The sequence below is a fragment of the Acipenser ruthenus genome, chromosome 21 (genome assembly GCF_902713425.1).
Source record: "Acipenser ruthenus chromosome 21, fAciRut3.2 maternal haplotype, whole genome shotgun sequence".
NCBI lineage: Eukaryota > Metazoa > Chordata > Actinopteri > Acipenseriformes > Acipenseridae > Acipenser > Acipenser ruthenus.
This window is the reverse complement of record NC_081209.1, coordinates 9366014-9391869: the sequence shown is the minus strand read 5'-3', so window position 1 is coordinate 9391869 and position 25856 is coordinate 9366014. Positions and strand designations below refer to the sequence as shown.

General features: G+C 37.3%; 1 long non-coding RNA gene across 1 annotated transcript in view; it reads right to left on the bottom strand.

Moving 5' to 3' along the window:
- Positions 1–228: 228 nt before the first annotated feature.
- The window catches only part of LOC131699070 (uncharacterized), a 29493-nt gene continuing 3865 nt past the window's right edge, over positions 229–25856 (bottom strand). Inside the window, exons 3-4 of the long non-coding RNA XR_009308009.1 lie at positions 2081–2162; positions 229–411 (exon numbers count right to left, since the gene is read on the bottom strand). This is a non-coding gene — a long non-coding RNA (uncharacterized LOC131699070). The remainder of the gene's footprint in view (positions 412–2080; positions 2163–25856) is intronic.

The window sequence follows — 25856 nt, the reverse complement described above, 5'->3', positions numbered from 1 at the left end:
CTGTAAAATAAAGGCACACACACAGGGACCACAGCCACTACAGTAAAGTGCATGCTGTAGTCAAGCACCGAGACAACAGTTCTGACAGGTGGAACTAATTCCACTGGAAAATATTGGACCCCACAAAAAATATCAGCTGTTCAGTATTTATAAAACATTTATTGTTGCTTAGACATTGCACTCTAGTGTCTTATTAATCTGTTATACATGATTTATGAAGCTGTAGGACTGGGAGCATGATACTCTCCCCACTAGGTGAGGTCACAGTCCTAAGATGAGCTTTTGGCTGATGTTCATCCCCAGTCATGCACTTCTAGGACTGGGTTATCTCAAACGTGGCTCTGCTGCACAGCCAGCAGCTGAGGTAGGGAGGACAGCATAGCTGCTTCACCCATAGGGGAGGTCTACGTGCTGGGGAGATGGAGGGAACACCACAGGTGAGTTATTAAGGACTGTTCCATTAGTAACTAAGAAGGGGCAAATGTTGCCCTGCCCTGACTGAATGTCAATCATCTTTAGTATCAATGTGTTGCACATCTCTAGTGGCCACGTTGCAACAATGGAAACCACCATTAAGTTAGAAAGGGTTAAAATGCAACTGTGGAAGGCATGCGTAATAAACCATTGTCTATAAACACAATGTTCTGTATTCTCAGACACACTAATTGCTGCATGTGGTGTACAGTAAAATTAGAGTTTCGTTGCCACGGCTAATTTCCTTTTGGGTTCCAGGGCTGACTTTAAACCAAATTGACACAAAAACAAACAGACCCTCTCTTTATTTAAAATTAAACTGTAAAATGATCCTGATGAAGCAGGAGGCAATTATACAGGGCTAATTTGTGGTCTCAAAGCTGCACCTCTTCCAAATGACACACATGGGGAAAAGGGATAAAACTGGTATTGAGTTGCTGTGAAGAAAGTGATGCTGAGTCCATGCAGTATGATTAAAAAGTCTATATTCCTAGGTGATGATTATAGGGCTTTAGAAAACATTAAAAAAAACTTCAGTGCTTGCGTAAATATTCCAGTGTACATACCAGTTAAGAATGGAGGCTACTTTCCATGATTTAATATCCAAACATGGTTGCACTAATTGCACTTTGTTAAACTGTAACCTCACAGTAAAATAAAACAGGATGCATTTGGATTTGTGTAGGTTTTTTTTTTTTGTAATTACTGTACTCATGGAGTTTTGAATTTGGTGCAAACAACTCCATTTCAGGGCAGGGCATCTGTACTTTATGTAGAAGCCATACTACCATTCAGCAATACAGCCTTACACTTTCCCTTCTGAGCTTGTTCGGATTATAGGTCCATTTGAATTACTGGGATCAGATTAGCAAGGGTTTCATTTGACTGTTTAATTACATTTTTTATTATAGATTCAACTCACACTGATGATAGCATTTTACATTTTAGCATTAGGTTTCCTTTTCAGGGATGTGTCATCAGTATTGCCTCTACGATAACAGATATTAAGAAATGATATTATGTGACAGTAGGTGGAAGATTTCTTATTAGGTTGACTGTCGTTCTGTATATTTTCTTTTTCCATGAGTATTTACCTTTTGTGTGGCAAAATGTTTCCTACACATCTCATTTTAACATCGTAAAGGGAAATTGTGAATTTTAACACTGTTTTATTTGTGTTTCACATAAACACTACATCTATGACAAACAGCTGAATAATTTAGTTTTTAACTGGGACATAAAGGGTCCTAGATCTCTCAGACTAACTGTGGTTTACTTAAAATGCCATATGGTGCACAGCACTGACGGAAGAGGAGCTCCAGGACTCAGGTGAAAGCACCCTGATCGAGCGTTAGCCAAACCCTGCCCTTAAGAAGCCTACACTGTTTGAGAATGGGCATGTTAATGCAAAAAGAGCATTAGCCTTCAATGTTAATGTGTAGTACGCTATCGTCAAAGGCGATGTAATAATAATGGCCAAGCTTAAAAAAGACCAATTTGTCAATGTCTTACAGTGGCATTAATCCAAGAATGAATGGTGGAGACAGAAACAGAAGCAGCACAATTACACAACAAGATCCATTTCCACCAATGTTGTGCTACTTACCACCTAATTAGCACCACGTTTACATTATCATCATGCAGCATAAAGGGGTTGCTGGAGATACTGCAACTTGGATTAAATGAAGCTGAAAAACAAAATACATCATTCTCATGGAAACAATGAAAGTAACAGAAAGGTGTTTTTATTTGGATGGGGTTTTAAAAGCAGCTCTGTAGTGCTGGACGAGAGCTCTCTTCCTCAGCGTGCCTCAAGCTGATAGCATCACTGTGGCGCACGCAGTGCAGTACCCGTGGCTGTGCTGACAGGACTGCTCCCTGCTCATGCAGTGGAAACACCACTGGTGTGTGAATATCAGGTTCAGATAAGATCGCTATCTGAAATGACTTTTTGCTGCCTCCTAGCTCTCTGGCATCGGTGTGCATTGGACAGTGCCTGGCATCATCCTGTACAGCATGTAAGGACTGGATGGATGCTGCCTCAATACTGGAGGCCATCTAGCGCAGTGAGCTTATGTCTCATTTGCTTCCAAATATCTTCCTCTCTTGGCTTTAAAAACCAATTAACTTCTCTGTTGTCTTCATGTATATAATAACTTGACAAGCTACCAAGCATGACTGCGTCTCCTTCCCTTTCTTATTTTGTGATGATTCAGAGTTACAGATTTCAATCTCCTCTCAGAAAACACTGTTTTTGGACGTTACTTCCAAAAATATTCTTCTCCTGGTTTGCCCCATCAGAATTAGGTTGGTTGTAATCTTTCAGAGACGATGTCCGGATAAGATGTTAGAACTTCCTGCTCCACTCTGGAAACATCCTATTCAACTTTTAAAGGAGAGCAGGGGTTGCTAAACCTCCTCACCCCTTTCACACTCCACTAATCACCAATGCTCTTAATTTGTTTTGTTAAATCCCATTGTTATATATTTTTAATGCTGCCATTGTAAAGCCTAGTTAGGATGTGTGATGTTTTAAGTTGTGTCAAAATACATTTTTGAAAAAACAATGTTATCAAAATGATATTAACCAATCCACAACGTATACAGCATTGAACTGGCTTGTTACCACATCAGGACCAGTGTGCTATTATTATTATTTGTTTATTTAGTAGACGCCTTTATCCAAGGTGACTTACAGAGACTAGGGTGTGTGAACTATGCATCAGCTGCAGAGTCACTTACAGTTACATCTCACCCGAAAGACTGAGCACAAGGAGGTTAAGTGATTTGCTCAGGGTCACACAATGAATTAGTGGCTGAGGTGGGATTTGAACCGGGGACCTCTTGGTTACAAGCCCGTTGCTTTAACCACTGGACCACACAGCCTCAGGACCACTATACTATGTTGGTTTACAATCCGTTGTGTTACCATTGCTATTATAAAGTGTTTATAAGGCTGTAGGAAGCATCGTCATTTCATTGTGCTTTACTACACTTTGCAACACAGGGAAAGTGGAATCCTTGTTCCAGTGAAGTTAGGTTTTCATTTCTGAGTGGTTTTAGTGAGAGTCATGCTTAGCAGAGGTAGGTGGATTGTGACTAGTCAGTATCACCCTTGGAGCAGAATGCTCTGTCAGCACCTTGTAAATCACACCTGGAAGTAAAAATAAAACATTTGTGCCCCGAGAGCCTGTAAAAGAACTAAACTGTCATCAAAGGCTGTTCATAGCAGGGGAGGTGAAACATGCAATCAGCATGGATTTAAACTACTTACAGTACAACCATTTCATATCATATGTAACATGCAGGTATTATCAACAAAGGTGTTGAATAATAGTATAGGCAAGATACATATTGGAATCAGGCTACATTACATAAATGTACAGGTTATAAGTGTAGTGTTTTGGACCACAAATAGTAACAATTTAGCACAAGGGCAGCTCCCGTGGTGTAAGACATTGATAGAATTGTATCATAGTATCATGAAACCAATAGTATTAGCATAGCAATACTATGATACCATAATACACAGTGTAATGTTTGTTTCAAACCCTTTAGATTTCCATTGCTGGTAATGCTTTTGTTTGCTTGGGTCACTTTAGTGGAGTGGTATTCAACTACATTCTCTGCAAACAAACTCTTGCAAACAAATAATTAACAAAGCCCACTGTAATGCTGTTAAAACAGCAAGCTTTTAATCCGAGTTTTATTTAAACTATGGGATTCAAATGATGAGTTAAATTCATGGGAAATGCATGGAAATCTAATTTCCCTTTCGTACTGCCTGAAATTGACACTCTCTCACACAGTCTTTGTTTTTGGGAAATGACTGTGCATCAAGAATTCAAGCTAATAAAAGCATGTCTTTTATGAATCGCTTTATTTATCTTGCATAAGCATCTTAAGCGCCGGATTTAAAAATGTAGCACTGTGTCTAAATATGTATCAACACGTTCTAACTCCAGTGTGTTTAAATGTAAATGAAAAGTTTCTAACTTAATGCACGTCATCACAGTAAACTGAGAGAAAATAAACTTAAGTGCATATTTAACGTACCATCTTTGACAGGCATTTCTTAATTGCCATACAGGTTTTTTTTAAGCCCAAATAAAAAATCTTTGACAGGCTGTTTTTTTTTTCAGGTAATTTACCATGCTTGAATAGTTTTTTGTCTTATTTTCTCTCGCTCTTTGTTGTTTTGTCTCTCTCGCTGCCTAGGGCTATCGATGCTTTACCTCACCAATGTGCATGTTTAAAAGAAAAAGCATAATCGTGGTTCTTTAGGTAACCAAACTAACGGTGTTTAGCCCAGTAAGTCATGTGAATATAAACTATTGATTTATTGATATGAGCGTAGCTTGCATACTTGAGTTGTAAACAAGGAAGGAGAAGGATTATTACCAGATACAGTGCAGTGATCACTTATTCTTGTATTATGGTGTAAGAAAAACACACACCACTAATGTGTAAAGGTATTAAAAATAAGGTCTGATTTATTGTAATAATAGAATACAAACAGAGCAGCGAGCTCTGGTCTCAGTAGGATGTACCTGAACCCCAGGTGCTGGGTTATACATAAAAGAGTTTCATCCCTCAAACACAAGACATACACAAGACATGCGTAGCATTTGAAGTACAAACAATGTCTGTATATGGTTGTTAATAAGTAGTTTAATTCATTTCTACATGTGTAGCTCTCAGAAATATGTTATTATTAAGCAGATAATATGCTATGAGAATGGAAGACAGGATGACATGACTCCAGTTGATTTTGTCCTTGCACGATACGTTTTCGCCGGTGTCCTGGGTTTCTGTGAGATTCTCTGGAATTCTGTCAAAACTGCACTTACTAAAGACAGACATTGATGCAAAAAATCCTCCACTCTTATGTGTTTTTATGTAAACCCTTTATTACAGTATAAAATAATCTTACAGTCCCTCCTGAAAACTTCAAAAACTTAACAAAGTTTTCCACATAAATTCACCCACAGACAGTGTTATATTCCTGTCTTAGGTTGTCCGGTCTGTATATACCAGTTCTTACCCATGTTGCCAAAAAAAAAAAAAAAAAAAAAACCTTTGTTAGGGTTACACAAATGTCCTGTAGATAGCGGCGGCCTTTCAATGTTACATATCTGCTATTTCAGCTTTTGTAATGAAGGACAGCTGACGCTTGATGGGTCAATGGAAGGCTCTCACAACCGGATTAGGTCCGTGGGCTGCTTTAGTGCAATATATAAATATTATAATGATATAATTTATTTTCTAAAAGTTTTTTTTTTTTCTCTCACTCTCTCTGTGTCATTTAAAATTCTGTTGAAAGAAAATAATAATATTTAGATATGTTGGTTTTCATAACCTTGTTAAAGTAAGCATCTCCAAAATACTGGTATTACTGTAACACAAACCTAAAAAAAAACCAACCAACATTTAACGAGCTACAGTACAAGCTTGTTGTTTCTTATTACAATTGTGGTGTAACTGTGATAAGTTATACAATATTAAATATTACTATGCCAGAGTAAAACAATAGAGAATAAGCACCATTTATTTACATTTTTAAAAAGTCACCTAGATGTGATGACTGAAACAGAAAATGATACAAAGTGAATCTAAACAACAAAAAGAAAAGCCTACAATAATATATATATATATATATATATATATATATATATATATATATATATATATATATATATACACATTGTCTGATATTTCCTAATAATAACAATCTATTGTCATTCATGTATTATGCAGCAACCCAAACCTTGCAATTATAACAATGCAATTATACCACAGCCCTGGGTGAAACGTGCATCCCAGTTCAACACCATGTTTGTAGCGTGGTTCAGTTCAAACGTGCATCCCAGTTCAACCCCATGTTTGTAGCATGGTGTAGTTCAAACATGCATCCCAGTTCGACACCATGTTTGTAGCGTGGTTCAGTTCAAACGGGCATCCCAGTTCGACACCATGTTTGTAGCGTGGTTCAGTTCAAATGTGCATCCCAGTTCAACACCATGTTTGTAGCATGGTTCAGTTCAAACGTGCATCCCAGTTCAACACCATGTTTGTAGCATGGTTCAGTTCAAACGCTGCACTTCTGTTTCGTTACAGTTGTCCCATCGCTGCAGTGGTGCCGCCTACTTCAATCTGAACTCACAACATTTCTCTTTTCTAAATCCTCCCAGATAGAAGGAACACAAACTTCAATATGCAAAGCGTTGTATACATGAAATGATCGATCGGCATCACCTTGTAACCTCGGGAATAATTACACTCACCATCAGCTTGTGTTTACTATGCTGGCTGCATGTAAATACTCCCTCTGTAACCTGAAGCAGCTACTTGATTATTCCATATACAACTGCACAGTCTCCTGCTGCATGCCACAGCATTTTTAAATTACCGGGCTATTTGATTTCACTCTGCCCACAGACTGATAGCTAACCAGACGACATCTTTGGTATTGCTTTTAAAATGTCAAACTGAACACCAAAAACCATAAAGGGATTATGTTTAAGCACTGACAATTTGATTTTTCCCTGAAGTCTCACAAGCTTTGCTTATGTAGACCATTTCAGTTTGTTCCTGTGCTTGTTTTCTGACCTCTGTTTCCTCACACAGTAGTAGCATTACATTTGAATATGAAGTGTGAGGGCAAAAGGTTGTCATTTTGAAGTTCAAAGATTGTGATTTTGATCGTGTGATTTTTCTCAGCTATGAGGTTATGGCCACTCAACGTACATACTCTGTAAAATGTGAGGAAACCTGTATGGATGCCGTTATACAAGCAGAGCATGTTGACACTGAAGCACTGAGGTTACTGAGATGAGATAAAGCATTACTCATTCTATGCTGTATAGATACATGGTTATAAGTACAGACCTACCCTTCTATGGAACACCGTGTTATTTCTGTGGGGTAAACGGTTTGTTGCACTGTTGACCCTTTGGGTAATTGGGACAGGGCAGAAAGACTTGTAATATAAGATGTCTTCTAAGAGCCCTAAAGCCTATTTAGCTGGGTGAACACAACACTTTTGGGGAGGGAAATTATAAGATCATGTAATAGAGAGTATAGAGAAATTGCGAAACTCGTATTTGTTTTAACTGAAATAACACACCATAAATGATGCGGAAATCAATTAAAGTGGTTAGAGCTAATGATATAATTGCATAAAATGTACCTGCTGTGCAATTCTATTCCCTTTGTACAGTGTTTTTTCCACCTGCAGAGTGAAATTATCCCCACTATTTCACACCTTCGTTCCTTCCATTAACCAATTTGCTGCCTCCCCCTATGACTGCCATTTGCACCCAGTGGCAGTTCTTTGACCCCAAAGACACTGACCCAGAAAGTGAAACATTAACAGACTGCCTACAAGTAAGGCATGCAAACCAAGAGCTTTTATCAACAGTTAACATTAAAAAAAAAATTAAAATGTTGTACACATGCTTTTTGGTGAAACATGCTTTTTATTTTAAAAACTACAAAAATCTACTTAGCAAATGTAAAGAATTGTTTCCTTTGCTATATCCACTCTAAATAAATATTGATCAACATTTTTTTTTTCCAATATGCCCTAAAATGTAATGTTATGCACCTTTACAGTATGTGGATCCATGGGCACTGTAAACAAAAAAAAAGCATAAATAACCAACTTTTTTATATATTTTATTTTTCTGGTACAGCTATCGTTGTCCTTGACTCATTATTACAATTTTGTATGTGCGATAGTCTACAGTGTTGAATTTAGAAATACTAAAATAAACTTAAATTCAACGTTGGAAAAGACTTCTTGTCGAAACGTTTGTCATAAAAGTTTCTTCTAGTATTTCTAAACTGTGGTATAGTAGACATATACATGATCTGCACACTGAACACGATTAAATGTGGCAGCAAAGTTTATGCAAAAATACAGTCATTTATTTTATACAAAAGTACAGACCAAAAGTACTAGCCAGGAGTGCAGGAGTGAAAAAAGAGCAAATGTTTCGGTCAATTCAAGACCATCGGTATACACATATTCTTGAACTGAGGTGCTACAGTACTTTATATGGATAAGACACTCCTAAAATGAGTTTCTTCCTTATTTAGAGCGCAGAAGTACAAATGTCTGTGCTCTTCATTTCTGTCTTGTGCGTGTGAGTGGGCCTGCCAATTGCATCCCCCTATTAAACAGATGGTTTGCTAAAAATAAACTGCTTTTCTTCTTCTCTGCTTAGACTGTTCAAACCAATACCACAACCTCTTCATAAAAATGCAACGTATAGAATGCAGACGTTATACAAAACTCTTTAATTATTATTCACTTTTTTCCTAATAATTCCTGTAAAATGTTGATGACTGCATCATGAAAAACAAGCAAAGCAATCTCCATATTTACATTTGAGTTCTGTGTTCATTTGGCAGGAAGTTTGTGGAGCCCGGTCAATGTTTCTTAACAGGCATTTGTTTGTATTGATGAACTGGTCCTGGCACGATAAGTATGCAAGAAAAATACATTTACAGACAATCTTTGCGCGAAACAATGGTGTTCAACAATAGACCACAATACTTTGCCAGCATGTGATTACAACGCAGTACAAAAAGCTGAAGGTAAATGATGCAGGTGCACATTTTCTGTAAATAGTTTTATTAGTAGTAAACCAAACAGAAAAGTTTAGACATTTAAAGGTGGCAGCCTAACTGGAAGTCCAGAAATATCTCAGGTGTGAATAAACTCTGTATCCCAACAAATTACAAAGCCAAGGAGAAAAACACTGTTTTACAAATCAGTTAATACATGACATGTAAAGCCTGTTTGAAGGAAGAGTGGGAGATGTTTCATCCTTTTGGTTTACTCATGTCTGAAAATGACAGCATCACTTCACCACTGCGTCCTTCTATGTAGTTATTAAATTAAGTACTGAGTGTCTTTGTCAATATTACAACCTAGTACACGGTTGCCAAACCAGTTCAAGACATGCTTGCTGTAGCTGATCTGTGGAAAGTTCCAGGAACAAAATCTGTAAAGGACTGTTTCATTCCATTTCACCTGCCCCAGCCTCCCACTAAACAGAAGATGCCAAATCACATCATGAGCACAGTTGACACATTATCCCTTCTGCACTTCACGAACACTTGTTAGATGTTAAAAAAAACACCTCTTTCTGGTGTTTATAACACCTCCAGAGGTGTACTCTGTAATTATTATTGTACTATTAAACCATAAAACAAGGCAACCGTCAACAAGTGGAATTTGTAGAGGCCCCTCAGAGAGAGACGGCTCAGCGCACGGGCCAAAAACCCTGTGAAGCAAGGCCAGAGAACGGCAGCCAAGAAAGTGGTTCGAAGTGATAAAGCACTTTATTTTGATGCTTTAAATCTCTTAGCACTCAGGCCTGCTTAATGTAACAGACCCACTGAGACGTTTAGCTTGGGCCTTGAGTCAAAAAAGCCACAGGGAACCACTTACTGAAAGAAGCTTCCCAGGCAGCAGGTATTGGCACTTTAGCCCCCATAGTCTAGTGCTGTGTGGATTAGCAGCTTTGTGGAACTGAGTGTGAGAGAGAGAGAGATGGGTCAGGAGAATGATGGCCTGCTTTGATACTGTTTCTGAGCCTTGTAAACACATGTTGACTGTATCACTCCCGAGGTGTCTTTTTAAATAAATGTATTTTAACCACAATGGGTCATATTTACAGTAGCAAGGTATTTACACCAAATGAAATGTTATTTTTGGGAAAGTAAAATAAAACTGTTAATACTACAATATGGTGACCAGGAAAATCAGTTTGACCCAAAAGATTGCAAGTTGTTTATTTATGGTGCTTTGTATGTACAAACAGTGATAAAGCTTGCCTGATAGGGTCTCCTTGTACATTGTAGTGCAAATTGTTACATTAAACCTTCCGTCGTCCTGAGAAAATGCAACTGGATTAATTTCTTTCGTGTAATTGCTACAGTAAGTACAATCTCCCTAGATATGCTTAATACAGCTAACGTTTACATCAGTCAACCCAGAATTAGATTTAAATATAATGGTATGCATTTAATTGGACTGTACATCTACACATATAAACATTTACAGTGGTATATTTCCATGTTCATTTTGCAATAATTTCCCATGTGTATTCAGGACTTTATTATGCAGTAATGTGTTTTACGAAAGCAATACCACACTCCAGGATGTTTAACCAGGGCTCAATATCTGCACACCTAGGGGTGTTGCTTGGCACGAGGCAAAGCCAGGGCCTGTGGATTTCAGACTATATTTGAACAACCTAGAATGTGTTATTACATTTACAAAATGCCTGCCCCCCCACCTCTACCAACGTGAATTAGTGTTTGAACAGGTTGCAATACTTGTTAGCTAATGCCCCCTTTATTCTTGCCATTTTAGAAACTATTTCACCATGCTTTACCATACTTCTCCATATATGCATATGCTTCATCACCCTTTACCGGTTGTACACTTTGTATTGGTTTCAGCAAATTTACCACATTAAATCATCTATTAGTGCCCTGCTAAAAATTGCTTTAGTACTACTACAGTATACTATAGTACTACTATAGTATATTATAGTACTGCTATAGTATACTATAATACTTTTTTTTATGGCAGGGTGGCAATATAGTATTGATAGAAACCAGTATATATTTTGGGCAAATATGCCTTTCAACGAACAGAGCTAAAGTTTGTAATTATTTATTTATTTACAGAATTAATTCCATGCAAAACAATCACAGTACATTGGAATAGGAATACAAGGTTTAAATATGTAATCATATAAATACATATAGATATGTGTTGCCTATCTATTTATTATGCGCCTCTCACAAGTGGGGGAAAAAAAAAGCCTAGGGCCAGTGAGAGAAATCATTTTCAAATTTGACAGATTTGCAGTCACATCATTGCTTTCCTGTTTGGTCAAGCGTTTTGCATGTGTCTTCCACTGGCATTTATTACATTTAAATCAACTCCATAAACGAGTTATTAAAATGTTTTGACATAAGTCTATCAGTAAATAAAAAGACATCCAAATGTCATATGTCTGGTTTGCATTATATTATTGGCATAGGATTTGACACAATTGGTTGTGCGATTGTACAAAGTGGCATGCAATATGACCAAAAAATAAATAAATTAAATAATTATATGTGCCCTCCTGCAAAGACAGGGTTTCTCCAATTTAGCTCTGAAACAAATGGGACTGGTGAAAAAATATGTGATCTTCTGCTACACTTTGATCTTCTGCTATTTATAACAATGCAGTTACAAATAAAACAATTTCAGACTACAATCTAATTCTAAATTCATGTGATGTGAACATCAGTGAATGATACATTAAGCATTAATTCGTATTTGCCCTGTGCCTGTTCATAATAACCATTACTTAAACACTCAAGCATGTAAAAAAAGAAAACAGTTATCCTCAAAGGTGTGCCCGTAAGACCAGAGCACTGTGCCCGAGACGCCATCTCAGGAATGATCAGGAATATCGCAATACTGATGTAGTAGCAGAGGACCTAAAGTCATTCTACTACTCTGAGCTCTCAGTCTCTGCTTTTGCACAATTGCTACATCTCCATTGTGATGTCATTTTATTATACATTTTTGAAAAACAGTTAAATGTTCAGGAGAGAAAAATGATCATCGACGTTATGAGAAATACACATGTGTGCCTGTGACCAGAAAACTTTGAGGACCTTGTAATGAATTAAGCCCATTGAAGTGAATGGAAAGGCAAGCTCTGGACGTGAACCGCTGACCATACGGTTCAAAGACAAACATTGTGTGAATTCCCTACGAAATACTTTAAACACTGAACTGTTTCATTATTGCATAAGTAAAGTACAGTTTACCTAACCTGTCTACTGACAAGCTACAGTGAATACTGAATGGAATATGCAAAGCCTGTACTACAAAGCACAAAGGATAAGCAAGGTCCATTTTTTTATTAAGTTACACCACTTTCAATTATGAAACTCTGTTAAAAATGACCTTCAAAAAACAATTCATTTTAACCCTCGTTTTGACTATGTACCGATGTCTGAAGATCTGACAATCTTCTGTACAATTCCATGTGTTTTCCGCTAAGGGGGTACATTGTATGCATGTAAAGAACACAGTCTGTAGAGAGTCACTCTAAGAAGAATTAAAGCTCTGTAATACAGATTTACATTGAGAGCCGGTATAAGAACCATTTTCTCGTGTTTGCTTCCGTTGCAACCCACTGCAAAACATGACAACTATGATTCACAATGTGATTGAGCTTCCTCCAGGTTGAACTGAACCTAACTAAGGCATCCGGGTTAACACTGGATGTGGGCAATGTACTGTATGTGGTTAACCCAGGAAGTGGAAATGGACTAAACCTTGGTTATCCAGTTGAGCTAATCTCCATCTGTATCCCTGTGTGCTGCGGTCTGTCTATCCCCTCAGCTGTATCGAGCTGTTACTGTCTTCCTTCCATCAGACCTTCTCTTTGGGTGGTCTGTTACTTAATAGTACCTCATTCCTGAACTGTGCTTGGGGGGATCTTTTTAAGAAGCTAACCTGCTAACCTCATTTAGTCTGTGTGGTATTTGTTGCTGATATTTTTTCCGAGTGTTGCAGTGGGATAGGTTAGTGGTGACACTCTGGTGTATCACCTGTAATTAGAGAACATATCTGAGAGCTACAGGGGGTGCTTTAAACATTTTAAAGTCATCAGGACATGATGACTGAGCCATGAAAATAGTTTATAAAGTGAATATAAACAAGGAGAAGAACACTGTGAGCGTGGTATCGATGACCCATACCAAGTAGTTATATGGATGATGTAAACCCTGGGTTCTCAACTGGGTGTCCGTGGCCACCCGAGGGAGAAGGTTTCAAGGGGTCCTCCAAAAATAAACCAGAAAATGTGTTATTTTCCCTGCATGCTTATTAGACTCTGAAACCTATTACCTTCAGCATATCATAAGCATGCACAGAAATGAACGCGTTCTCAGGTTATGTAACACATTCTCGGGTTACCTATGGTATAATAGAGCTATTTCAGCGGGAGCACGATAGATTACAAAGCAGAGGAAAAATTGTTGGAAACACACACAATAAATACCAGACATGGATACATTTTTAATTTGACCATCAGCAAAACCCACAGAATGATGATACAGAACTTCATCCATAAGGGCTGAAGAACAGCGAGGAGGTGGTGTTGTGAGTAAAAAACATAAAGCCATTATTAACCCTGCAAAATTAAGGAAATACCAAGACAGCTACTTGAATTTCGGTTTTATTTGTACTGGAAGTAGAGATATACATCAACCCGCAGTGTGTAATTTGTGCACAATTACTGTCCAATGAATGTTTGAAACCCTCCAAGTTACAGAGACATTTAATTACCAAGCATGAAATACATATAAACAAGCAATATTAATTTTTTGAGCAAAAGGCTTAAGAATTGCTTGGTACTAAAGCCGTAATGAAATCCACAACTACCGCAGATAAAAAGTTTGTAGTGTCATCGTACAAATACTGTTGATTTGTCCATCAAATCAACAGTATGAAGGTCACTCTTGAAATCAGGAATACCTCTGTTAAGAAAGGGGAACAAGACTAAAGGCTAAAATGCAAAAGAACACAGAAATTGGACTCTGGAACAATGGTCAAAGGTGCTTTGGACTGTTGATGGATGGACAACGACACCTTTGCCTTCTGCCAGTTTTGTTGTGAATTAATATCCTTATTCCTTAAGGATATTATCTTCAAGTATTGTGCATCCTTTTTAGACAGCTTTTTGGGTCTTCCAGTCCTGGGCTTGTCAATTACAGATGATGTTTCTCTGTACTTGTTGATTATGCTTCGGATACCACATCTTGAAAATCGAGTGATGCGAGCTATTTCACTCAATGTTTTTCCTTCTTTATGCAAGTCAAGGTTGTTATAATAGTAGAAAACACTAGTGGAGATGTTGAGTAAATTGTTGATGCTCATAATGCATCAGAGTAGAAAAATGGGTAAAACACAATAGGAGTCTTATATAGAGAGAGTTATATATATATGGTGGGCTGTGGAATTTTTATGCTGGTGGGGGGGTGGTCTCAGAAGCAAAAAGGTTGAGAACCCCTGCTGTAAACTAAGCTATTATTTATGGGTTTACAGTATAAAGCTACAGCAATATTGTATATAACTAATATTCTGGATCATGTTGTTTCTAATTTTATAACCTAAACATAAATATTGTATTACTCAGAACATTGCACTGGTGTGTATAAAAGTATTTTTGTTATATACTGACTATCTGACTCGTTTTAAGAACTATTCCAGAATTGCTATGGAAATCAATAGAAATATAACTTGCTGGGCCTTCTGTGTTCATATGAATCAAAGCAAGTTTATGTTTGATGAACCAAGATGTGTCATTTTCTTACTGACAGTTGTCACCACCAATAAACAGTGTCAGTTTACGTCACAGCTTGCAGTTTGATGACAGCCAGCATTATTTTGGTTGAACCCACCGCTTGTCATGAATGACTGGTATCAACATGTAATCCTGTTATAGAAATTGACGGTGGGGGGGCGATGCAGATTGGCAGCATGGAATGAACATGGTTAGCTGTGAGCTGAGCAAGGATGCCACGTTTAAATCCTGATGATATCACATGCATCAAAGCTGTAGGATTCAATCCCAACTAAATGCAGCTTTAACTAATAGCATAAGGAATATTGTGCACCCAACTGTACAAAATAGGGCTGTAATTCCTGCTGTGAATGTAAGGAAAGTTTGGGAACGAGAAGAGGTCATTCATAGCACACCATTGCCCTTACTAACCGGATCTACTTTAGTAGCACAGAATCAATTTTTTTATTATTGTTATTTTTGTCATATTCTAATTTACAAAAGGGCACTAAATCTAGCTGCAACATGCACATTAAGTAGTGAGCCTAACGTGCACCATAAGTCTAAATGTATCCCATTTTCGAACAGAGAACGCATTAATTTACGTGGACACTATTTGGCTAATTTACATACCATAGCATGCACACTACATGTATTGTGAGCGATCATTTAATGTGCATGATAATGTCCAAGACTTACCCATGACCACCGTGATATAAAAAGCCCCATCAGTCCAGGTGTATCTTTTGGTCAGTGGCTTATTGTGAAAGGTGCAGGTGGCTTACATTGACTGAAAAGGAGCGATCAACAGACTCAGCCCTCCGCAGGGGACAGGCAGAGGCAACGCAAACTAAAAACTGCACACAGAGGAGTTAGAAATTCTAGTAGAGGAGGTTGTTTTAAATTATAATACCTTGTTTGGTCCAGTGTTTTATTTAAGCACTCCATTATTTGTACCAATGTAATGAACTGTAAAATAAAATCTAAGAAATTATAACATTCATTCAAGTTTATTCATGCTTAATATAACCTGTTATTTACAGGTCATTTTCACTGCTCTATATGAAAACTTTAATAATGCTTCTATGATGCCATAATTATCGCTCACTTCAAGGTGCACATTACGATTATCACCATTTAGTAAATATGGTGTGAATGAAGCTCATCTCATTATTCAGAGTGCCTCATTTAAATACATTATCATGCATTCCCATACAAATCACATATTCATTCTGATTACCATAGTGTGGCACAATAAAATCAGTGTGCACCATAATATGCCCATTGTTTTGCACGATAATGAATACAATTGCAATAGGAAATACGGAAATCATGAACGTGCACACTAATTACAATGATGCCGCACCATAATCATAATGTTTAGTACCCCTTAATACATGTGTGTTTTAAATGCTACTACTTCACCTGGTAGGCTGTTTCATGCAATTTATAACTTTCTGTGTAAATAAAAGTGCTTCTTACCTGTTCTAAACTTACTATTGCTTATCTTATGTTTTTGTCTTAACTTGGATTAATGTTATCTATACCATTTCGGATTTTATAAACATCAATTAATAACCCTCTTTGCTTAAATCCTGGCTAGCTTAAATACATGTGCAGTCATGTGAAGCTATCAGTGTCATTTTATTTTGGTATTGGTGTGAAGTAGGGGTCTTAATCTTTATTGATTATTAATCCGACCTGCGATCGATTAAATCCACCTGCTTGTTATTGATATGAAATTGTATTGAAAGACAATTGCAAGTAATCACTTTTAGTGACGTAATGTGACATTTTCTTTTGCGCTGTACTGGTCGTTTGCATTTTTTTCAGCCAAATACCATGTCTAAAAGAAAAAGATTAAAACTATATCAAAAACATATATGTTACCGGAAATTACCAGTTGCACTACAACCTAGAATACTCTATTTAAGCTTTCAGGTTTGAGACTAACAAAGGTAACTTACTGAGTGCAATTTTATTTTAGTTAGCGGAAGAATATAGCTGTTAATTTTCTCATACCGTTTGAAAGAAATATTTTGAATAAATGTTGCAAGTTGCAGTAATTTTCTCTTCATTCTGAGATATTGTGGAATATTGGGGATACCTTCCAGCTGCTCTTTTGCCAAAGTCTTTAAAAGTACCCTCTGCCATTTTCCAAGATTTGTGTTTATTGAAACTGCTCTCAGGTAGACAAAATTAATCAAACCATTTTTTTTTAATCGATCATAGCCCACAGGAGGGATTAATCAATTAATCATTAATCGATTAAAACCCCTCGTATGACTATTTAGCACATGAAAGATGAGGGACAATGTCAGGCACGGTGCTGGTAGACGCTTCCTTCTCAATCCTGACCCTGTACTCAATCCTCACCTGAACACCTACTGCCATTCTGTCCTGTGCCCCTCTCAAGCAGAGACTGACAATTGTGTGGGTGTTTTAAATATGGGGCAAAGTTTAGACCAACAAACATACTTTGTGACCTGAGCCGGATTTCAATCTAAACATACCGTATTACACTTCCCACAGAATCTCACCTGAGTTGTACATGCAATTATAAGCAGGTAACAATGTATTTAGCAGATGTCTGATTGCTCCTGACTCCTGGCTATTTTTGCTCCTGACTCCTGGCTATTTTTGTTATTTATTTGAGAGTTCTGTGAAAGCCAGGACTAGTATTTCTAACCATGACTATTTCCTAAAATCAAATCTTAGAATTATAGAATCTAAATTTGCTATGTAAAATACTTGTACTACAAATACAGCTAGATCATAATAATAATAATAATAATAATAATAATAATAATAATAATATCTCATTCCAGTGGAGGTAATCACAGTCACAGCATCTGTTTTGTCGTACGGTATTTAAGTGAGCCAAATCTTTTAAAAATGTCAGGGGTTAATTGCACGTGGAATCAGCTACCCACACAGTGCCACATTATTCTGATTGGGCAGCGTTAGGTAAGGTTGCAGGCAGATTAAGCAGTGGGGGTCACATCTAGCACCTTGCCCACCATCGCTCCCCTGGCCTTGCACCGTCATCAGTGTTTGTAACCACTTCAGTCACTATGAAAACAACCAGTAACACAAACAAATACAAGTTGAAAGTGGGACAATAAGAGGCGAGGAGGATGCATAAAGCAGCAGGAGAATGTACTGTCAAAGCAAAGCAATGACTTGGTTTGCTTGTTTTAGTGCAGCAAGCTGTGATCCAAACAAGATGATACCGGACAGCCTGCGGCCACCGGCAACGGTGCTCTGCTAGCGATGAAGAGACGTTGAATCACTTGTGTGGAGAAAGCATATGTTAGCAACTGAACCAGATTATTGGGTTCTTTTTTTCCTGTTTTATCGTCTGAATCATTTATAAACCGTGAATAAGAGTGTATTTGTTTGTGACATGCATTTTAAATATGGGGTGAACATGAGTTCAGGTCTCAGTATATCAAATGCACTATCACCAAAGAAAGGTTACATGTTAAAACAACGTGGTCACACTTGTTAAAGACCTTCAGAGGTTATAGAAAATATCAGGTTGTCTGTACAACTGTCTTTTCTTTTGCAGTTTTACATCATAACACACACATGGTCCAATTGTGATAGCGCAAATTATTGTATGTATGATTTTTTATAAATATCTAAAGAGCTGCTTATCCGATTGTGATGAAACTTTCTAAGAATTTTTCCAATTTATTGGGTGCAACACAATCGGAGTGTACTTTAAAACTGTATTGAGGTCGTCTCTCTGACCATCTGTCTGTATGCCCCACATTTTTACATCAAACTGCTTATCCAGTTGTAATGAATCTTGAACATTACATGGTGTAGTTTGAGTATCAGAATCGGGAGGCATACTGTATGGAGGCACCCTGTTTGTTTTTACATATTTCTAGATTTACCTACAAGGGTGATATAATGGAGGTGGTCGTCGGTACTTTACAGATTTCTCCATAACTCTAGAGAACCGCTTATCCATTTGTTATAAAACGTGGTATTTATATTATTAAGCATGTTACTGACAGTATCAGATTCTTGAGCTATAGGGGAGTACATGTCAAATTACATTTTTGCATATACCTAGATAATCACTTATCAAATTGTCATGAATCTTCATTATTCTTGTTCTATACTATTCTGTATATAATGGTTATATATGTCATGGTCATCAGCTTTTACACTGATAGCTCTAGTTATGTCGTGGCAGGGGATTATGCTACTGATGGACTTGTTCCATTATGATTACGCTTGGTCCCGGCATACTTTAGCATGTTAGCACAAACAACTGTTAAAAGAACATCATTCCTGGTTGTTATTGCCAAGAATGCTGCTGCTAGGCAGACTTGCCTTTCAGATTGGTTTGATTTCCGGTGGGAATAGTTATTTGAACACATCTTCCCTTGGGGAGCACAAGTTTCCCACTATATTAGACCAAACAGCTTCCCCTGACTAACTTGTCTCAGCAAACAGCATCAGTTTGTCTTTCAGTCAAAGAGATACAGGTTGCTATTTTATTCTTCTAGCAAAGTCGTTTTTATCATAACTTAATTGTCAACAAATTGACACCTGCAATCCTAAATGAGTACTTCATACCAGATGAACATTTTGATGTCTTTAGATTTGTTCAGATTTTATGATTGACTGCTCAAAGTTACTGACAGATCCTGTATGCACACTTGTTGCAAAATGCCATTAAACATGATTTGAATATGATCTTTTCACATCTAAATCACTATACAAGTCACAGGGCTTTCAGCAAATTTTCCCCAGACGTTACTTATCATTCAAGCTTTAAAGACAACAGAAAACCGCTCTGCTCAGCATTGCTTTTAATGCCTTATATTTTATGATCACTGTACTTGACTGTGGAGTATTGCTCAAAAGTGTTTACAATATTTTTACTTGTTCAGTAATTGCGTTGGCTAAAATGAATCAGATGTGTCCCTTGTTAAATATATTTGGCCATAAAATCTAGTTAATAAGTTTTATGCCACGCAATAGCAATTTTTGACCGAAAAACAAAAATAATAATAACTTAATTAAATCTAACATCACAAGTAAGTGGTGAATGAGTTTGCCCCTGTGTTTATATTTTCCCACTAAGAACCACTGTGCTTCCTCTTTGTGTGTAGGATGTAGCTGTGTACAATTGTTAAACAGATGGCATCTTGTGAAGTTTGGGCAAGAACTGCGAATCTCTGTGATGCAAAACGCACATAGCGTATTGACCGATCAAATGAAGGTCATACGCAGGAATTAAAGAGCTTTTTTGTTGTTTTTTTTTTTATTTCTTTATGTGATTTTTAATGTTTGAAAATCAAGACACATTTTAAGCTAAAATGTGGGTAATATACATGACCCTATCATGTATATCACCAGAAATCAGACTTTGTTTACCTTCTCTACCATCAAAACTGGCTTTCCATTGCGTCATTCTATGTGCTCAACATTTATACTCCTGCAGCTAAACTAAACATTTATACTCCCGAGGATCTGTATTATTTAAAATAGTCATGTAACAGAATCTAACTGTATACTGCCCTGGACTAAGTATCTCTCTGTTCTCACGGTAAAACTGTGAAGGAGTTGTAAAGAAAGAGTAAATCTGATTTAAACAGAGTTCTAAAATAGAAATAACTAATATTGAATTAGCAAATTCAATTTGGGATAAAAGGCAGTCTGGTTTGCAGCTCATGTTAGTAGCTTTAGAACAAGCATGTATTTTTTCTGTGTAAAACGACACTGTATTACAGCTGTTAAATAAATCTGTGAGCCTAAAATAGACGCAGAGATCAGTGTTTTATCTGTGCTTTCTAGAACATTCATTTTAAACAAGACCTGCTTCCAATAGGAAACTGCATCGACTGAAAAATAACACATGGCTTTAGGGAATCGGGTTCCAGACTTCTTGAGGAATTGGCAAGCGCTGGCTTCCTGGGTCTATTTATCTGGATATTATTTGATAAGTGCAGCTTGTATGAACGCAATTAGGATGAACTCTCTTCATCAAAATCTATTTTAAAATTTAACAAGGAACAAAGCTGATGTTAATTTTCCCCATGAGTGCGGATCTTACTCTCTGTCTAGCTGGTGGTGAAAGCTGAACAGTGTGTTTAAAAGCGGTTGTGCATAGGGCTAATGAGAATCGAGGAGCTGAAAGTTAGAACTATAGAATACTACTGATGCACGTAGGTTACTTGTTAGAAGACAAAGTAATGGATAATCTTAGCACCTGACTTATGTATAGCTGTAATAATAATAATCATAATAATAATAATAATAATAATAATAATAATAATAATAATAATAATAATAATAATGTAGCAGCAGTAGTAATAGCAATAGCAATAATATAGATATAGTAATACTGTTAAGGTATATGTGCTCTACTGGAATGAATTAGCCAATCCAAACTGATGTTTATAAAATCAAACACATTTATGACAATTGATTAAAGAGTGTTATGAAATACGCTATTAAAAGTGTACATTTTCATTGTGGGCACTTTAAGTATAATAGCTAGCTAGTGGGATTACAGGTCACATAAACTAGGGCTGGAGGGAGGTCCCCTTGCAGACCCTGGTGTTGGGTGCCACAATGTAAAATGTGTGCTACGGATCGAGTTCCCCACTTCTCTCAAGTATCGAGAGGGCTGTTCTCTGCGTGCTGTCACAGTTGTTGGCTGTTATGCTAATAAAGGCAGCAAATAAATGACCTGTATTCTGCTTGTAGTGTGAGATGACTTGCTATTTTCTCCAGCTACTGAGTAGTAATAATAATAATAATAATAATAATAATAATAATAATAATAATAATAATAATAATAATAATAATAATAATAATAGGTCATCTGACAGTCATGAAAAACGCTGATACATCTGAACTTGTAAGTGGGATGCTGATGAAGCTGATATTAATAGATCCATACCACCCATTAGCCCCTCTGGATAAGTTGTACTGCAAATTAAGATGGAAGGGTGGTGAACATTACTGACAGCCTCACATCTCTCCCCCTTTGCTGGCTCTGTGGAAGTCTAGAGGGGGAGACCTTGTCCCACTTTGAGGATCTTTAGGTGGCTCATTTACAGCCGTGCCCACCACTGTGCGCGATGTAGTTCGGCTGTATCTTCAAACAGGGATCCAGCTGATACATGCGTGGTTTTTTTGCCTTGAAAATAATACAAATGGATCTTTTCATCATATTTTTTTTTTTGGTTTCATTTCCATCATGAAGGCTGCTTCATCGGAAGCATGTTTGCATTTTTCCCTCTAGCAGACATCTGCTGCAGTTCCGCTGATTAAAAAACCTCAGTGTTTCATTGCAGCTGATTTGCATAGTAATAGCGTGCATATTAAGCAACTACTTCAGAGGGTGGGCGGGCTAATGAATGCAGCAATCTCCTCCGTTTTAACTCAATTTTGCCTCATCCATATTCAGATGACCTCGGGGATTGCAATTCCGTTTCCATTGAAATTATCCAAGTCAGACCCAATTTGCAGTGCCCTTCCATTAATCCAATTAATTAGCACCATTGATATGTACTGTCTTCTAATGCAGCTGTGTTTGGCTGTGCAACTGTGGGCAGCCTGGCACAGTCTGGAGGAAACAAAGGCTGAAATGGTGGATCACAACCCCACCAAATCCCACCTCAACCACTGACTCATTGTGTGACCCTGAGCAAGTCACTTAACCTCCTGGTGCTCCGTGTTTTGGGTGAGACGTAATTGTAAGTGACACTGCAGCTGATGCATAGTTCACACACCCTAGTCTCTGTAAGTCGCCTTGGATAAAGGCATCTGCTAAATATAGAAGTAATAATAATAATAATAATAATAATAATCTACATCTTTTTGCCTGAATTCCAACCTTGAGCCTTACCCGTTTCTGATACAATTGTTTTTGTTATTATTATTTATTTCTTAGCAGACACCCTTATCCAGGGCAACTTACAATTGTTACAAGATATCACATTATACATTATTTCACATTATACAGATATCACATTATTGGTATTAGCATTATCTGGCACATGTTATTAAGAGTGTTATATGCTGTGGATATATATATTAAGAGTGTTATATGCTGTGGGTATATGGTTGTATCTGTCCATCCATTTGTCCATCTGTATGTCCCACGTTTTACGTTTATCTCTATCCAATTGTGATTAAACTTGGTAATGACATTATTTACAATAAGTTATTGAGAGCATGAGAATGAAACAAGTTCCAGGATGAAAACACACATCACTGAATGGTGAAGCTATTTATACAGCACTAGATGCTTTTATTCTGAAGACGGAGTGACTGATTGAGGGGTATTTAAAAAGATTACCATGTTCCTCTTATCTCATTATAACACCTTTCAAGTGAGATGCACAGGTTTCTTGTATAAACGAGACACAGAATAATATGCAGGTGAGTCTAATAAGATTTGATGTATTGGGGCTGATAATAAAAAAGATGTATCTTTTGGCTGGGATATATAACAAAAGACTTACAAGCAAGTCATATTCTGCCTTCTCAATACACTTTATAGTTTTAAGGGTTTAGAGTGTTAGAATTCATTACACTGCTGTCCCTTTTTGCTCTGTATGACCATTTTTTGGTTGAAGTCACTAAAGCCTTGTACACACACACTGTGGTTAGCGTGACAACCGTATTAACAAACTGCACTCACTGCAGTAGTTTGTTGTACACACACACCTTTCATTACTGAAGTGAGGCATTCCCTGTTTAAACTAACTCCTGAACTCTGTCCACCATTACACGACATTCATTAGGTTTGTGTGGCGGCAGCATGGAGGCTGTGTTTTTGTTTATGCTTTTGGAAGAAAGTACAGTAAGTAATCGATCGTCAAGCGAAGCGATGCGCTTTTCTGCAAAACCAGCGAAGACGCCATTTTGCTTTTTCTGCACTGCTACGTACAGTGGTGACGATCTGCAGTACCATGATGCGATAGATCGAAAAATGTGGGCGATCTTCCGACCAGAAAGCTGGAGGGAACGCCTTGAGTGGTCTCCAAATGACTGGATGAAAAATGTAAGGAGTCGTATATGCGTCTTTGTCATTTACTGAGACCTTTCCTGGAGTGCCAAACACACAGATGAGATGATCGGTATCGGTGGAAAAACGAGTTGCGGTCGCACTGTGGCGTTTGGGGACGCGAATTTTTCTATATTGTTTTATTTAAGTTGCAAAACCAAAAATACAAAGTTTTTTTTTTAACTTACAACCGAATATTATACAACTGTACTTCGATTAAATAATAAAAAAGTATATGTATTTACTAGTTATGAATTTATATATAGGTGACTGATAGGCAGCAGTGTGGCGCAGATATATAGGGGTGGCAGTGTGGAGTAGTGGTTAGGGCTCTGGACTCTTGACCGGATGGTTGTGGGTTCAATCCCAGGTGGGGGACACTCCTGCTGTACCCTTGAACAAGGTACTTTACCTAGATTGCTCCAGTAAAAACCCAACTGTATAAATGGGTAATTGTATGTAAAAATAATGTGCTTTCTTGTAACAATTCTAAGTCGCTCTGGATAAGGGTGTCTGCTAAGAAATAAATAACATATAGATATAATTTATTTATATAAAAATTATTTATATAAACAATGAAATCCACAGAGCACTTACCGCAGTTGTTTTAGTGCAGTTTTAATACACAGGCACAGTTGCTGCGCATTGAGTGACCAAACTGAATTAATAACAGAACTCGCTACTTGTTCTGAACAGGGTTAACTAGTGCGGTTATCACAATAGAACTGTGTGTGTACGTAAAGCATACAGTGCAGTGGTGCCACACCGCACATGTATGATTTTATATGCTTGAACCAGTAAGTTAGCTACCTGAATGCACTGTAGTGTTACTAGTTAACCACTTGACTGACACTGAATGCACAAGGTACAGTATATCCTGCTGGAGTAATACAAAAAGCTTGTCTACTACTTTAAAGTGTGATTATTCCATTTGAATTAACCTTGACTGATTTAATTAACGTGTAAAGGGACTGGTGATGGTGCAACGGATTCACCTCTGCTGCTTCTTTCCTGTCAGTTCAACTCTAACATTGCACAGCTCGTTTGCGTGTGGGCGGAGATGCTGAAAGTAACCAGCTTTTCCGATCATCAGCTAATTTTTAGGGATTGAATTGGATTAAAACCATATACTGTATAACAGAATGCCACCACCTAGTGTAGTAAATGAAAAATGTGTTTTATCTATAATGTTTTTTTTTTTTTTTGCAAGAAAGCGAATTCCTGTTCAGCCATTGGTTCCGCCTCTCGCTTTATTTACAGTTTTCATTGGTTGAACTAGCTGCAGATTCACGATGCCCCATCTATCAAAGTTGATTGACAGATGACTTTACCAGTCAAAGCCGTAAACAATGAGAAATGTGAATACAAAGTATGAATAATCAGGAATTGAGATACTCTCTTACACGGTAAACTGCTGTTATTTAATATGCTTGATGGTGGCATTTGATCATGTACAAGCTTTTTACACAAGAATGGGGAATTCTTCTTGAGAGTTCATTTTCAACTTCTCTTTAACTTACAGCAAGACTGGAGATACTCTGGGCTATCAACCAAAACTTTTCCAGCCCCGGTTTAAAACATGTAATCAAAATCAACATGCATTACACACTGTCCAGGGTGACAATACTCGACAGTGACTGCTAAGTTTTGTCAAGCAATAACCATTTTCTTAAAGATTTGATGTGGATCTCAGTTCAATAGCTACCGACAATCCCCTTTTAATAAAACAAAGCTATAAAATATATTGTATTAATATATCTGTAGCTCAATACATTTCTCCCAGTATGCTGCATGTTTTCTGTGGTTCTCAATTTTCTGCCTTCACAATAGACACCTGAAACCCCTCCAGAATGCATTTACCATGAAGCACACTTACAAATTACCATAGAAAAATGAATTGCCTTGACAATATCTAATGTTTTGTGACACAGCACAAATACGCACTTAGATCTTGGATTGAG